Source organism: Urocitellus parryii, chromosome X, assembly GCF_045843805.1.
Source record: "Urocitellus parryii isolate mUroPar1 chromosome X, mUroPar1.hap1, whole genome shotgun sequence".
Lineage (NCBI taxonomy): Eukaryota > Metazoa > Chordata > Mammalia > Rodentia > Sciuridae > Urocitellus > Urocitellus parryii.
In genome coordinates this window covers 34,850,196-34,864,688 of record NC_135547.1, presented here as the reverse complement: position 1 = coordinate 34,864,688, position 14,493 = coordinate 34,850,196, and positions in this window count along the sequence as shown.

Here is a 14,493-nt window from a genome sequence, read left to right as displayed (position 1 = left end):
CACAATAAGGGAGTGGGTAAGGAAGAATAGAACTACTTTGGATTTGACAAAGGGGAATGAAGGGAAGAGAGGGGAGATGGGAATAGGAAAGACAGTAGAATGAATAGGACATTACTATCCTATGTGCATATGATTACATGACCAATATAATCCTACATCATGTACAACCAGAAGAATGAGAAGTTACACACCATATATATATAATATGTCCAAATACATTCTACTATCATGTATAATTAATAAGAACAATTTTTTAAAAATTATGACCTTCCATCGGAAAATAAGTGCTCTTGCAGCATCCATGCACCAGTATAAGCCAAAAGCCAGAGTCTCCCTCGACATCTACATCCTTCATATCCGATCCGTAATAAAGTCCTGTCCATTTGTCAAATATCCCTTGAAACTACTTATGTCCAATTTCTCCTCAATTCTAACCCGAGTCTCCACCATCATTTCATAATTGCCTGGACTATTATAATAGCTTCTTTTTAAAAACAAAAAAAAAAATGTTTTTTGTAGGTGTAGATGAACAGCATGCTTTTATTTTATTTATTTATTTTTACGTGGTGCTAAGGATGAAACCCAGTGTCTCACACATGCTAGGCAAGCACTCCTCCACTGAGCTACAGCCCCAGCACTACAGTAGCTTTTTTTAAAAAAATTTATTTTTATGTGGCGCTGAGGATTGAACCCAGCGTCTCGCACATGTTAGGCTAGCGCTCTACTGCTGAGCCACAACCCCAGCCCCCTACAACAGCATCTTAATACATCTCCCTGAATTTACTCCAACCCCACTTCATCTATTTCCACGCTGCAGGCAGAGTGTATATCTTGGTGTTTAAAGTGCAAATCTAATTATGCAATTTCCATGGTAAAAATCGATTATGGCTTCCTTATCATAGGATAAAGATCAAAATCCTTGGCTTGGTCCTGAAGGCTATAAATATTATAGCACCTATTCTTCAGCTGCTTCTTAGAAGCTGTCCTGTTTCTGTTCTGTACTCTGACCATAGGGCTCATGTACATGCTGTTCTTCAGCTACTTGGAGTATTCTTATCTCTTGTTTTTCCCTTTGGAACAGTTAACACCTACTCAAGTTATTATCTCCATTTTACACAAGAAACTGAGACACAGACAAGTAACTGGCCCAAGATGACACAAGTAGTGAAAGGAAAAAAACAGGATTCAAACACAGTCTGATTCTATAGCCTGTGTGGTTTTTTTAATATTTATTTTTTAGGTGTAGATGGACACAACACAATGCCTTTAATTTTATGTGGTGCTGAGGATGAGGATCGAACCCGGGTCCCACCCATGCTAGGCGAGTGCTCTACCGCTGAGCCACAATCCCAGCCCCTAGCCTGTGTTTTTAAACATTATAATATATTGCCACCAGGAAACTTTCCTTCATAGTAGAGTTGACAATTATTTATTAAATCTTGTAGTTATTAGCCTAACATCCATTCCTTTTGATTAAGCATTCCATCTTTACTGCCACTACTTTTATCCTAGCCATCACCATCTCTTCCTCTTTTTTTTGGGGGGGGGAGGTAGGTGGGTGGGTATCAGGGATTGAACCCAGGTGCACTTAACCACTGAGCCACATCCTCAACCCTTTTGCTTTTTCATTTTGAGACAGTATCTCACTAAGTTGTTTAGGGTCTCACTAACTTGCTGAGGCTGGCTTTGAACTTGTGATTCTCCTGCCTCAGCCTCCAGGGTCTCTGGGATTACACTGTGCTCCACTCACCAACATCTCTTGATGGATTAACTACAATAACCTCCAGATGCATTTTCCACCTTACCATAAACAGGGCCCAACCATTTCATCCACTGTAGCTGGCATAACCTTTAAAAACTCAAATATGTCCAAATGTAGTCACTGGCTTCCCATTCCTCTAGAGAATAATTTATAATGACAACTCACAATTAAATGTGCTCAAAGAATGCCAGTGACTCTCTAACACCCCATGGTATTAAATCACTTAATCTTTTCTCTCTCTCTCTCTCTCTCTCTCTCTCTCTCTATATATATATATATATATATATATATATATATATATATATATATATATATATATACTGGTATCACATTTTACCTATAAGTCACTGAAGCACAGAGAGACTACAAATGAGCAAGCCAAGATTCAAAGCCAAATGGTGTCTTTTAAGACTCTGTGACTTTAACCTCCATGCTGTATTATCTCTTATAAAATATCATGCAAACCCTTTTGTATGGCACTCAATGCTTCCCACTCTCTGTACCCATTAACACTTTCACACTCATCTCTTCCTTATAAGTCTCAAAAAGTGGGACCCTGTTTAAGTCCTAAGCCTTGATACCAATCAAAGCTTTACACAGCCTAATCATTGAGGTCACTTCTGGTCATTGAGATTTTGTTCAGGTGGTGTTTCCTTCTACATATTCTCTGTGCTAGCTCCTCCAGACTGGATTGTGTGAGTCTCCTCTGTACCCTCTACTGAAATCTTAGGGAATCAAACCAATATTTTAAAAGGCATTCATCAATCGGTACAATAGTGCATACCTGTAATCCCAGCTGCTTGGGAGCCTGAGGTAGGAGGATCACGAGTTTGAGGCCAGCATCAGCAACTTAGTGAGACCTTAAGCAATTTAGTGAGACCCTGTCTCAAAATAAAAAGGGCTAGGGATATGGCTCAGAAGTGAAGCTACCCTGGGTTCAATTTCTAGTACCAAATAAATAAATAAAATAAAAGGTACTCACCACTTAGTAAAGAGGACAATCTCAAAAAACAAGTATAAGGAAACATTTTGAGCTAAGCTTTGTGTTTTGCTCTAAGTTTTTTCTCTTTTTCTCCTAATTTCAAAAAGATTGCTGAGCCATTTTATTATTCCTTACATAATGGGATCCCTTCTCCCCTGTTGCCAGGACCAAAAGCAAAAATTCACAAACTCAAGCTCATGGGAGAGATGATGCTTAGGAATGTCAGTGAGTGTCTCAAGAGAACAGATAAAATTCCTCCTAGAGTACTGAAAGGAAAGGAAGGGACACATACTTCAGACAAAAAGAATTGAGGGGTCTGGTAAGGTTAGAGGTGACAGGGAAAATAGGGAAAAGCTCAACGTTTGATGACCCAAAATAAGAGTTTATAAGACAAAAGTTGACATGTGTCGGTTGCATTTGAAAATAAGAAGTAATTGGTGACCCCAGTAAAGGCAGTTATATGTGTAGACCAGTTTTCTGTTCCTTTGACAGCACTAGGGATCAAACCCAGGGTCTCATGCATGCCAGGCAAATACTCTACCACTGAATCAAATGGATCTCCCCACTTCTTTTATTTGTTGTTTTTAGTTATACATGACAGTAGAATGTATTTTAACACGTCATGTATACATGAAGTGTAACTTCCTATTCTTGTGTTTGAGCATGATGTGGAATTACACTGGTCATGTATTCACATATGAACATAGGAAAGGGAGAGGAAGTTCAAAGGCTTCAAAAGCTCAGTGGATGTTCTGCGCCCTAGCCACAGGGAACCCCATCTTAGTAATGATCCAGTGCCCCCAAGCATAGCACAGGAAGAGGAGCAGCAAATATGAAAGGACCATTAGTAGGTTAAGACAAAATGGCATATGAAAGAGTATATTAGGAAGTTGACAGAAGATTAATGATCAAAACCAAAAGGGACTCCTTGGTATTTTGGGGTTGCCTAAGGCCTCAAATATTTGTATAACCCAACAGGCTGCTCCAATGTTGACTAAAATTGTATATCTTACTTTTCCTGGAAGAACATTGAATAGAAGATAGTTTAAAGAACATTGTGTGGAATTTCTGCCAGACCCAAGTTGTGGACTAGATTGACACTAATGTCAATTATAAGATGTGGTTAAATTCCAGGAAGGAGGCAAGCAATTAGAAGCACAGAGGACAGGTACTCTTGGTCTTGGGCGTTGTGGTCACTAAGAGTCCTTATGAAAAGCAGGACCTATGCTATCTCAAAGATGAGGACGTGGTATTTGTCAAAGAAGGTGATGAGGGAAGGCTTTTTTCCTCAGTGAGAATTAACTGAGCAAATACAGAGAACTGATAAAGCTTAACTCATTCAGGGATCTACAAGTCATTTGTCTTGGCCACAGTGTGAGATGTACATAGGAAGGAATGGTTTCTGAGCCATGTTAAAAGATTTTGGACTTTATCACGAGGGTTATAAAAAGGTACTGAAGGGCTGGGGTTGTGGCTCAGTGGTAGAGTGCTTGCCTAGCATGTGTGAGGCACTGGGTTTGATCCTCAGCACCACATATAAATAAATAAACAAACAAACAAATAAAACAAAGGTCAATTGACAACCAAAAAAATTTATAAAAGAAAATACAAAATAGATACTGATGGTGTTTTAAATCTGAGGATTATGTCTAATAGCTCAGTTTAAAACATGCAAATTTTAGGAATATGGCTTTTGCCACCCTTAGGAGAACAGATCTGAGAGGGGCAAAAAGAGAGAAACAAATTAGGAGGCTTTTTCAACAGTTCAGGATAGAGAAGATGAAGGCCCATACTATGAGAACAATAATGCTTTTTTTAAAAGATGGAACACAGTGGGGAGCAGTGGACCACACCCAAAATCCTAGCAACTTAGGAGGTTGAGGCAGAGGATAGCAAGTTCTGAGCCAGGAGGATTGCACGTTTAAGGCTAGCCTCAACAATTTGGCAAGGCCTTCTCTCAAAATAAAAAATAAAAATGGCTGGAGATGTAGCTCAATGGTAGAGCTCCCCTAGACTCAGTCTTCTGTACCATCAAAAATAAATAAATAAAAAGTACATATACATTGTAAGAAGGTAAAACAGGCCTTAGTGATCAATTTAAAAAATGGAGAAGACAACTGGAGAGCTGCAGAGATGTTTGGGCAGTTGAATTTACTCAGGAATGAAACTAGTGACCAGAAAAGCAGAAAGGCAGGACAGGCTGGTATCATGAAGACTAATACAGCAAAACATTTCAAGGAGAGAATATTAAATAGCTGAATACTGGACTGGGGTTGTGGCTCAGTGGTAGAGCGCTTGCCTAGCATGCATGAGGCCCTGGGTTTGATCCTCAGCACCACATCAAAATAAATAAATAAATAAATAAAATAAAGCCATTCTGTCCATCTACAACTACGAAAAAATTTTTAGAAAATTTTAAAAAAAGCTGAGTACTTGGCAATGTGAAACAGTGGGGAGAGTGCCTGGGGGAAAGTAAGACAAAAATTGAAATGTGTCTGTTGCCTTTGAAAATAAGAAGTAATTGGTGGCCTCAGTAAAGGCCGTTGGTTGCATTATAGACCAGTTTTCTGTTCCTTTGGCAGCACTGGCATCAAACCCAGGGTCTCGTGCATACCAGGCAAGTGCTCTACCACTGAACCACATCCCCAGCCCCATGGACCCCTTTTTTTATTTGTTCTTTTTAGATATACATGACAGTAGAATCTATTTTGACACATCATACATATAGAGTCTAACTTCCCATTCTTGTGGTTGTGCCTGATGTGGAGTTTCACTGGTCGTGTATTCATATATGAACATAGGAAAGTTATGTCCAATTCATTCTACTGTCTTTCCTATTTCCATTCCCCCTATTCAATGCAGTGAATCTTCACTTCTCACCCTGCAACACATCTATTGTATGTTATCATTCACATATCAGAGAGAACATTCAACCTTTGGTTTCTTTTGGGATTGACTTATTTCACACATAGCATGATAATCTCCAGTTCCATCTATTTACCGGCAAATGCCATATTCTCATTCTTCTTTATGGCTGAGTAAAATTCCATGTGTATAGGTACCACATTTTCTTTATCCGTTCATCTATTGAAGAGCACCTCCATTGCTTCCATAGCTTAACTACGGTGAATTGAGCTGCTCTGAACATTGATTGGCTGTGTCACTATAGTGTGCTGATTTTAAGTCCTTTAAGTTTATGCTGAGGAGTGGAATAACTGGGTCAAATGACGGTTCCATTACAAGTTTTCTAAGGAGTGGTTGTACTACTTTGCAGTCCCAGCAGCAATATATGATTGTACCTTTTCCCCCACATCCTCACCAACACTTATTGCTACTTGTATTCTTAATAAATGCCATTCTGACTGGAGTGAGATTAAATCTCAGTGTAGTTTTAATTTGCATTGCTCTAATTGCTAGTGATGTTGAGCATTTTTTCATATATTTGTTGACCATTCATATTTCTTCTGTGAGGTTCCTTGGACTCTTTTTCTATAGAACCTTGGTTATATGGGTTGTAAAGGAGTTTGTTGTACAGTCAAGGTCAAGAAAAGGTGTCTCTCTCTCTCTCTCTCTCTCTCTCTCTCTCTCTCTCTCTCTCTCCCCCCCCTCTTTCTTTGCTGAGAAAAGAACTCAGAGGAAGAGGTACAATATTTTGAAGAGTAAGGGAGTAATTATGAAAAAGATACTTGAGAAAACCAGAAGAGGGCATGGGTTCAGAAACAGAGATTAAACTTGGACTGGTGGAGGGATACGTTTTCCTCTGAGATAGGACAAAAACATGGGTGAAGGTGCAAATCCAGAGGTATTTGTAAAACACAAGGTGGAAGAACAAAAGGTTCAGGCACACCTGGTGGCTTTTATTTTCTATGCAAAATAGGAGATGAGCCCACTTCCTGAGAATAAATGGGAGCAGTAAGTAGGCGGCTTAAAAAGAAAACAGAGGGGGCTGGGCATGTGGCTCAGTGTCAATATGCCTAACAAGGCCCTAGGTTCAATTCCCCAGCACTGCCAAAAGACACCCCACCACCAGCACAAAACAACAACAAAAAAGAAGAATCTGAGTAGGGGCATGTAGAAGGATGACTTGATTAACAGTGACTCATTCTTCAGACCTCAGATGAGCTGCCACCTGTGTAGTGAGGCCTTGTCACATGCTTTCAAAGCACTGACTACCTTCCCTTTAGAGACTTACCATGAGATTATCTGATTAAGTTCTGCTCCAATAGACTATACTCCATGAGTTCAGGGATCATATATTTTGCTCACTATGTACCATTCAACTCTTAATTTTTTAACAGAGGTCCACTTTTGAATACAGCCCTTGCTGCTTATTTTCAAGTGACCTGTTTTTCTTTTTCTCTCTTCCCTTTCCCCCTCCCTAACCTGGGGGCGGGGAACAAGATTACCTAATCTGTCCTCCACAACAAGTGAATCCTAACACACCATCCAGGCACACCTGGGACCCCCTGCCAGGCACACCTGGAATGTAGCCCTTGAATAGCTTTTTAAAAAGCCCTCTGTTTTCCAGGATGGGCTGAATCCCAGCCTCTGAAACAGGAGTCCCCTGTTGTTTCTTCTTTGCTAGCAAAGCAATAAAACTTGTTTCTCCTTTGCTAGCAAAGCAATAAAACTTCTTTTTCCTTTTTCTCAAAACTGTGGATTGGCATGGGGACAAGGACCAAGCCTTCTCTCCAGCATAAATCTTGAACCCACACACAGATTTGAAACATAATTCCACAGAGCTTATCTTCTCATGATTACCTCAGAGTGACTGTAGAAGCTGCATGGAATGATGGAAAGAGCCACATAGATCTGGGCAAGATACTTTCTAACTCTCAATTTTCTTATCAATAGAATGAAAGCAGTAACACTTGCCATCATACAGCTAAAGAAGCACATAGAATGTCTTTGGTAGGTGCCTCCTGCTTCCATAGCCAGGAGCCACCTCCTAATGAATTTCTTGAAGACCCTGAAAAATACATCAGGAGGAACAAGCTACCCATCCCCGCTCAGCTCCTCCAAGTTGCAACAGGTGATATATTCCTCTGATTTTTCAAAAACTAACCCCCAAATCATCTTTTGGTCAAAAGGTAAGATTTTAGCATCAAAAAGAAATAAATCAATCCTGTATGTGTTTCGCCTCTCCTTTGTTTGTTCCCACTATTTAGTCATTTCTAACAGTTTTATTGTCTTTCATAACATTAGGCACAGTCAGGACTCAGGCTTCTTTTACAGCTGAAGAAAGTAAGATAGGGAAGAGTGGGGTGTCTGTTCCAAGCTAGCAGAGCTATATGGAGGAGACCTGGCAAACAGATCTCTTGGTCCTGAGTTTAGTACTTTTCCCACTTAAAATAAAAATAATAATAATAAATCATCCATGTTACTTGTCTGGAACTCTTTATAACATTCTATAGTTAAATAATATTTCAATCAAAAATAGGCAGTAAGTCCTTGGTGATGATGTCTTTGTTTCATGTACCTTCTTACATATTAATAGAAGAAAACTAATCTGGAAGCATCCAAAGTGAGTGTAGTGTATAAAAGCGATGTTCATATTCAAGTGTTAACTATGTGTTCTTTCAGAGGGAAACAAGTATCAAAGGTATAAGGTGCTAGAACATTTCAGAGTAAAAGCAGTGAAAATCGGAACTCTTACTTTAATAACCCTACTATATACATAATCATAATATATAAACAAATGAAATCATGCATATAGAGGACATGTATGTTCTGTAAGTTAAATCAAAACATCATGCAAAGATAAATGAAATCATTTATTTTAGAAGAGCTCTGTGGTTATCTCTAGGCTTAAGAGAGAAAAGTTATTACAAAGTGGAACATTCCCATTTATAGGGGGAAAAAATCACACAGAAAATAATATCAGAGAACTGTAAAATGCAACTAACCTTACCATCTAAAATGGACCAGACTTGCTTACAAAAAGTATACTTTTCATAGAAAAGAAAGACTAATCAGAAAATAAAAATTAAAGCAATAATGCTGTCTATACATGATGATCTAGCAACCATTAAAATAGCTTAATGCAAAAGGGCAATATTTCCCCAAAATATTTTTATATCAAATCAAAGAATTTTTGTCACAAAAAAGATTCATGAACCTATAAAGCAAAGATAAAGAAAACAAAATAATTATTCAAAACAAATTACCTCTCACCCCAAAATTCCTCCCCCAATTTAAAGTTTCAGACTTACTCTATGTGAATAATGTGTCCTGTTGTAATCAAATTCTTCTGCAATAGCAAGCACTAAAGTCTAACTCAACAAACAGCTTCTTTGCTGAATGGGTTTTAAATGACCCTAGAACTTAAGCTTTGATTTTATGTAGGAGGAGCTCTGCTTTATCCAGGAAAAGTAGCAACTGTCATGAAAAAATTTGCATTTAAAGCAGATCAGCATTCAAGGTTATATTTGCAAAAAATTCAGAGGAAAATATAAAGTTCATCTGACTGACTTTCTTTCTCTTTTAATTAGTTCCTGATATGGCCTCTTAGTATGCCAATGTTATTTTACTATATGACTCACCACACTGGGAACTAAAAGATAATCCAAAGGTAAGTATATGAGTGGCAGATTTATGTTTTCTTCAGAATATACTACCCAAAGGCATCATCATTTTAAGTTTCAAATATCTTTAAGTACAAAAAGAGTCCTAAATAGACAAGTTCCCAAACCTAAATTCTCCTCTAGGCTCTGGCTCCCACGGATTCTGTTTGAAAAATTATTTATTTATATTGTAGGGATGGGCAATGTAGCTCAGTGGTAGAGTGGACACTTAGCATGCTCAAGGACCTGGGTTCTAATCTCTAACACCACCACATAAAATAATTATAATCGTAAAAATTTTTGAGTGAAATCTCAGAAGTCATCCATTCTAACCTTCTGTTCCCAAACAAAAGTTGCCTCTGTACTTTCCCTAAGAAATGGTCAGTTTTGCTGGGCGCAGTGGTGCATGCCTGTAATCCCAGTGGCTTGGGAAGCTGAGACAGGAGGATCATGAGTTCAAAGCCAGCCTCAGCAATGGCGAGGTGCTAAGCAACACAGTGAGAACCTGTCTCTAAATAAAATAAATTCCTGGAACCAAAAAAAGAAATGGTCAGTTTTCTCATATGTAAAATGAGCCAGAAGAACTAGATAATGTCTAAATTTCTTCTGATTTTCCCAAATCCTTGGTGTTAAAATTCAGTGTCACATATACATTCCTTTTTCCATTGAAAGTTTATCAAATCTTTCTTTACATAACCTGACAAGATTTTATTTCAGCCCTGATAAAATGAAGAGACTCAAGCCAACACCAAATTGTCCTTCATCCTTCAAGTCTCCATAAATTTTTTTTTTCCTGCCCCAATTTAATCTCCAAGCCCAATAACTATGCAGAGCCATAAGAACTCAGAGTACTTTGGGGGTGGGGTACAAGGAATTGATCTCCAGGGCACTCAACCACTGAACTACATTTGCAACCCTATTTTGTATTTTATTTAGAGACAGGGTCTCACTGAGTTGCTTAGCACCTCGCTTTTGCTGAGGCTGGCTTTTATCCTCCTGTCTCAACCTCTCGAGCTGCTGGGAATACAGGCATGCGCCACTGTGCCCAGCTCTCAGAGAACTTTTGGATGCTTTTCTAGAATAGATGAAATGTCAGTTATTCATTCCAAAATAAGAATGACAAGATTAGATCCAGTTTCCATACCACCTAATATTCCAAAGGATAAAAATCATCTCCTTTGCTTTAGAACACAGGTTCAGACCTAACAGAGTCTTTCAGATTCTAAAGATGTATTTTACATTAAATACATAAACAACAAGTAAAAAGAAAGAAGTCTGAATGAAGAAGGGGAATGTATACATTCTTTTCTCCATTATGAACTTTATGTTTTACCCCTAAAATATTTCTTACCCTGTCTTTTCATTTGTATTCATTTCTATAGTTAATGCTTCTCCCTGAATTGAACTTGGAAACACAGGAAGAAACTAATTGTTTAGGGAATTTAGCATTTGCTTTTCAGATATCAGCTACTTTGGTTCTTTTGTAATCATTTTTTTTTGTCAGAAAGTATTTATCAGACCTACATAGAGGATTTTATTATCAGAATTTGCTGACACCATAATAAGAAAAGGGAGATCTAGATTCAAAATGTTTTTTCCTTTTCCTGAAATTGCAATTCCAATGAACTCATTGGTCTTCTTTATTAAAAACAAACAAGAAAAACTCCAGGAAATTTTTTTCAAGCTTCTTGTTTTCCCTGAATCTTCTATCACTTGCAAATATTTTATCATACTATAACTTAACTTTCAATGCTATGGATCCAGTTTCAAGGTATTCTTATTATATCCATAATATTAGAGAGTTACAATTCAAAATAATACAAGCATAATATCTTGGAAAGATACAGTGCCTTTGTTTGTAGATATGCAAGCCGTAAGTTCAATTTAGTTAATAAAATACAATTTAATTATGCACCATATCTCAGTTGTTAAAGTTCATTAGATAGTCTCTTCTCTTTTTTAAAAAATATTTATTGTTTAGGTGTAGATGGACACAACACAATGCCTTTATTTTCTCTTTTTATGTGGTGCTTGAGGATCGAACCCAAGTCCGGCCCGTGCTAGGCAAGCGCTCTACCACTGAGCCACAATCCCAACCCTAGATAGTCTCTTATTGATTTGTTAACTCAGTGAAAGTATAAGCTAAACTTTGTTCCTTGGTGAGAGAAATACACTAAAAAGACAATTCATCTTGATTTCCTAAAAGTCCTATTTGAATGCTTTCTAGTGGAATCAACAAAAATAAACTCTTAGCTTTGGAATTGCCAATGATCCTTCTATACTTGGTCCTTGTCATTCTTTAATCTCTGCTGGAGACAATGGGCATGTTGTAACTCCTAAGAAAAAGCTCTAGGAGTAAACATGAATGAGGCAGAGAAAAGAGGCTGGGCAAGACTAGTTGGGAAAGCCCCTCCTTAGCTGGAGGCTGGTCTACCGCAAAATTGGGAGAGAGTATAAACCTAAATTTGATGCACAACAGGGTCAGTGTCACCCAAGGGACACAGTGAAGAGATATATAAAAGCCTCAGGGAAAGGAAATTCTCCAGGATAATTAGGGCCAAGTCATTCTTTTGGGAAAACTGGGCAAGATGATACAAATTGTTCTGAAAGTAGTCAGCAATTCCTGGAAAGGGGCCAGCAGAAACTAGGCAAAAAGATTTAAACCTAAGCCCCAATTTCAGATCAGAGTCAATTAAAAAAAATGGTGGGTCAATGGATCAGAGTTAAAGCGTGATGCTCATGAAGGTTCCCATGGGCTTAAATCAAATCCAAAGGCAGAGCACACACTAGGCCATTTTCAGATTTCTGTTTACGAAGAATGGATCAGATTGGCACTGATACTTCCTAGTCAGACATCATTAAATGCAACTAGGGTAGGGCTGGGGTAAATAAGTACCTTCCATGGCTTCTCTAGCAAGGACATCTAAACTATTTTATCCATTATCCCCCTCATATAACCAAGTAGATACTATTTCATTTTTACAAATGAGCATAACTCAAGTCTCAAAATAGCTAAGTGGTAGATCACTTGCCTACCAAGTACAAGACCTTAGTATCATTCGAAAAAAAAAGCTGGGTGCTGGCGCATGCCTGTAATCCCAGCGGCTAGGGAGGCTGAGGCAGGAGGATCGCAAGTTCAAAGTCAGCCTCAGCAACAGCAAGGCACTAAGCAACTCAGTGAGACCCTGTCTCTAAATAAAATACAAAATAGGGCTGGGGATGTGGTTCAGTAGCCAAGTGCCTCTGAGTTCAATCCCTGGTACCCCTACCCACCAAAAAAATGTTTCCATAGGTTAAGTTATTCTCCAAAAGTCAAAATTCAGAAGACATAAAATCCAGGTCACCTAGATTTGACACCTAGTTTTGTGCTTTTTTTACAAAGTCAATCCACTGCCAAAATTTTCTGACCTCTCAATAGCTAAAATCATTGACTATCAGGGGTCATGATATCTCTTTCATTGTGTAAAAGCTCTGTAACACTAAGTACTCTGTTGACCATCAGAACAGGAAATAAGTATTTCTGAACTGTTATTCAAATGAGGAAATCAGCAGAGTCAATATAGTTGTTTCTTTGTATCCATGGAGACTGGTTCTAGGACATCCCTCATACCAAAATCGAAGGTGCTCAAATCCCTTACATAAAATAGCATAATATTTGTATAAAATCTATGTATATCCTCCCTTATACTTTAGATCATCTCTAGATTGCTTATAATTCCTAGTGCAATATAAATCTATGCAAATAGTTCTTACACTGTGCTGTATAAGGAAAAATGATAAGAAAAATAAGTCTGTATATGTGCAGCACAGACCCAAAATTAAATTTAAAAAATATATTTTCTATCCATGTTTGTTTGAATCCATAGATGTGGAACCCAAGATAAGGGAGCGGGGACCACAGTATGTAATTCCTCAAACTGTTATTGAAGTAGGAGTTTAGGGATAGCAAGATGGTGGAGGCAGTATCCAAGAATAAGGCCAGCTGGAGTACAAAATGTAGATGAGTCATCATATTTCTGTTTAAGATAAGCCCTATGGGCCAGGGATATAGCTCAGTTGGTTGAGTGTTTGCCTTCCATGAACACGGCCCTGGGCTGGGTTCAATCCTCAGCACCACACAAAAAAGATAAGTCCTATTACCATGAGAGTCCCCCACACACAAGGGCTTGGCTTAACACCATGACAAGTGTGCCATAAATTTTGTATTCTAATCAGATGAAAATTAAGTAACCAATGGAAACTATATTCTAGTTAGGTGAAAATAAATTAACCAATGGGAACAAATGCAGCTAGGTCTTCAATCACAGCTCAGCATATAAAAGATATACTTGGGCCCTTGAGGGCCCCTCCTTTTCCCCACTCTGCTTTACAGAGTGTTGCTGTCTTTTTTACTTTCAATAAATCTATGCTCTGTCTCTTAGTTGTGCTTATCTTGCTCAGTTCTTCTCCTTCTCCTTCTCCTTCTTCTGTACCAGGGAATGAACCCAGAGGGACTTAACCACCGAGCCATAATTCCAATCCTTTTTATTTTTTATTTAGAGACAGGGTCTCACCAAGTTGCTTAGGGCCTTAATAAGTTGCTGAGGCTGGCTTTGAACTTGTGATCCACCTGCCTCAGCCTCTTGAGCCTCTGGGATCACAGGTGTGTTCCTCAGGACTGGTTCTTGTTCTTGATGTCATTAGGGAAACACAGAACCTGAACTTCAACTGGATACCCTACAGGTATCATTATTTCCTTTGTAGGATTAAAGAGTATTACATAGATAAAAACAAGAAAAATAAACAACCATTGATTATTTAGTGTATATGTATGTATATATGTACACACATGATTTTTAACAAAATTTTAAATTTGATAGGAGTTTTGAAGCATTCATGTAAATGTCTACTTTAAAGATTCCAAGGGTGTTTTGTTTTGTTTTGTAGTACGGGAGATTAAATCCAGAGGCATTGTACCTCTGAGCTACATCCCCAGCCCTTTTTATTTTTTTATTTTGAGTCAGGGTCTCACTAAGTTACATAGAGCCTCCTGCTAAGTTGCTGAGGCTGGCCTCCAACTTGCAATCCTCTTGCTTCAGCCTCCCGAGTAACTGAAATTACAGGTTTGAACCACTGCACCCAGCTTCCAAGAGCCTTAAATCATAATGTCCCTGGAAAATTGACTTGAAAAGTTATTTGGTAGTGGT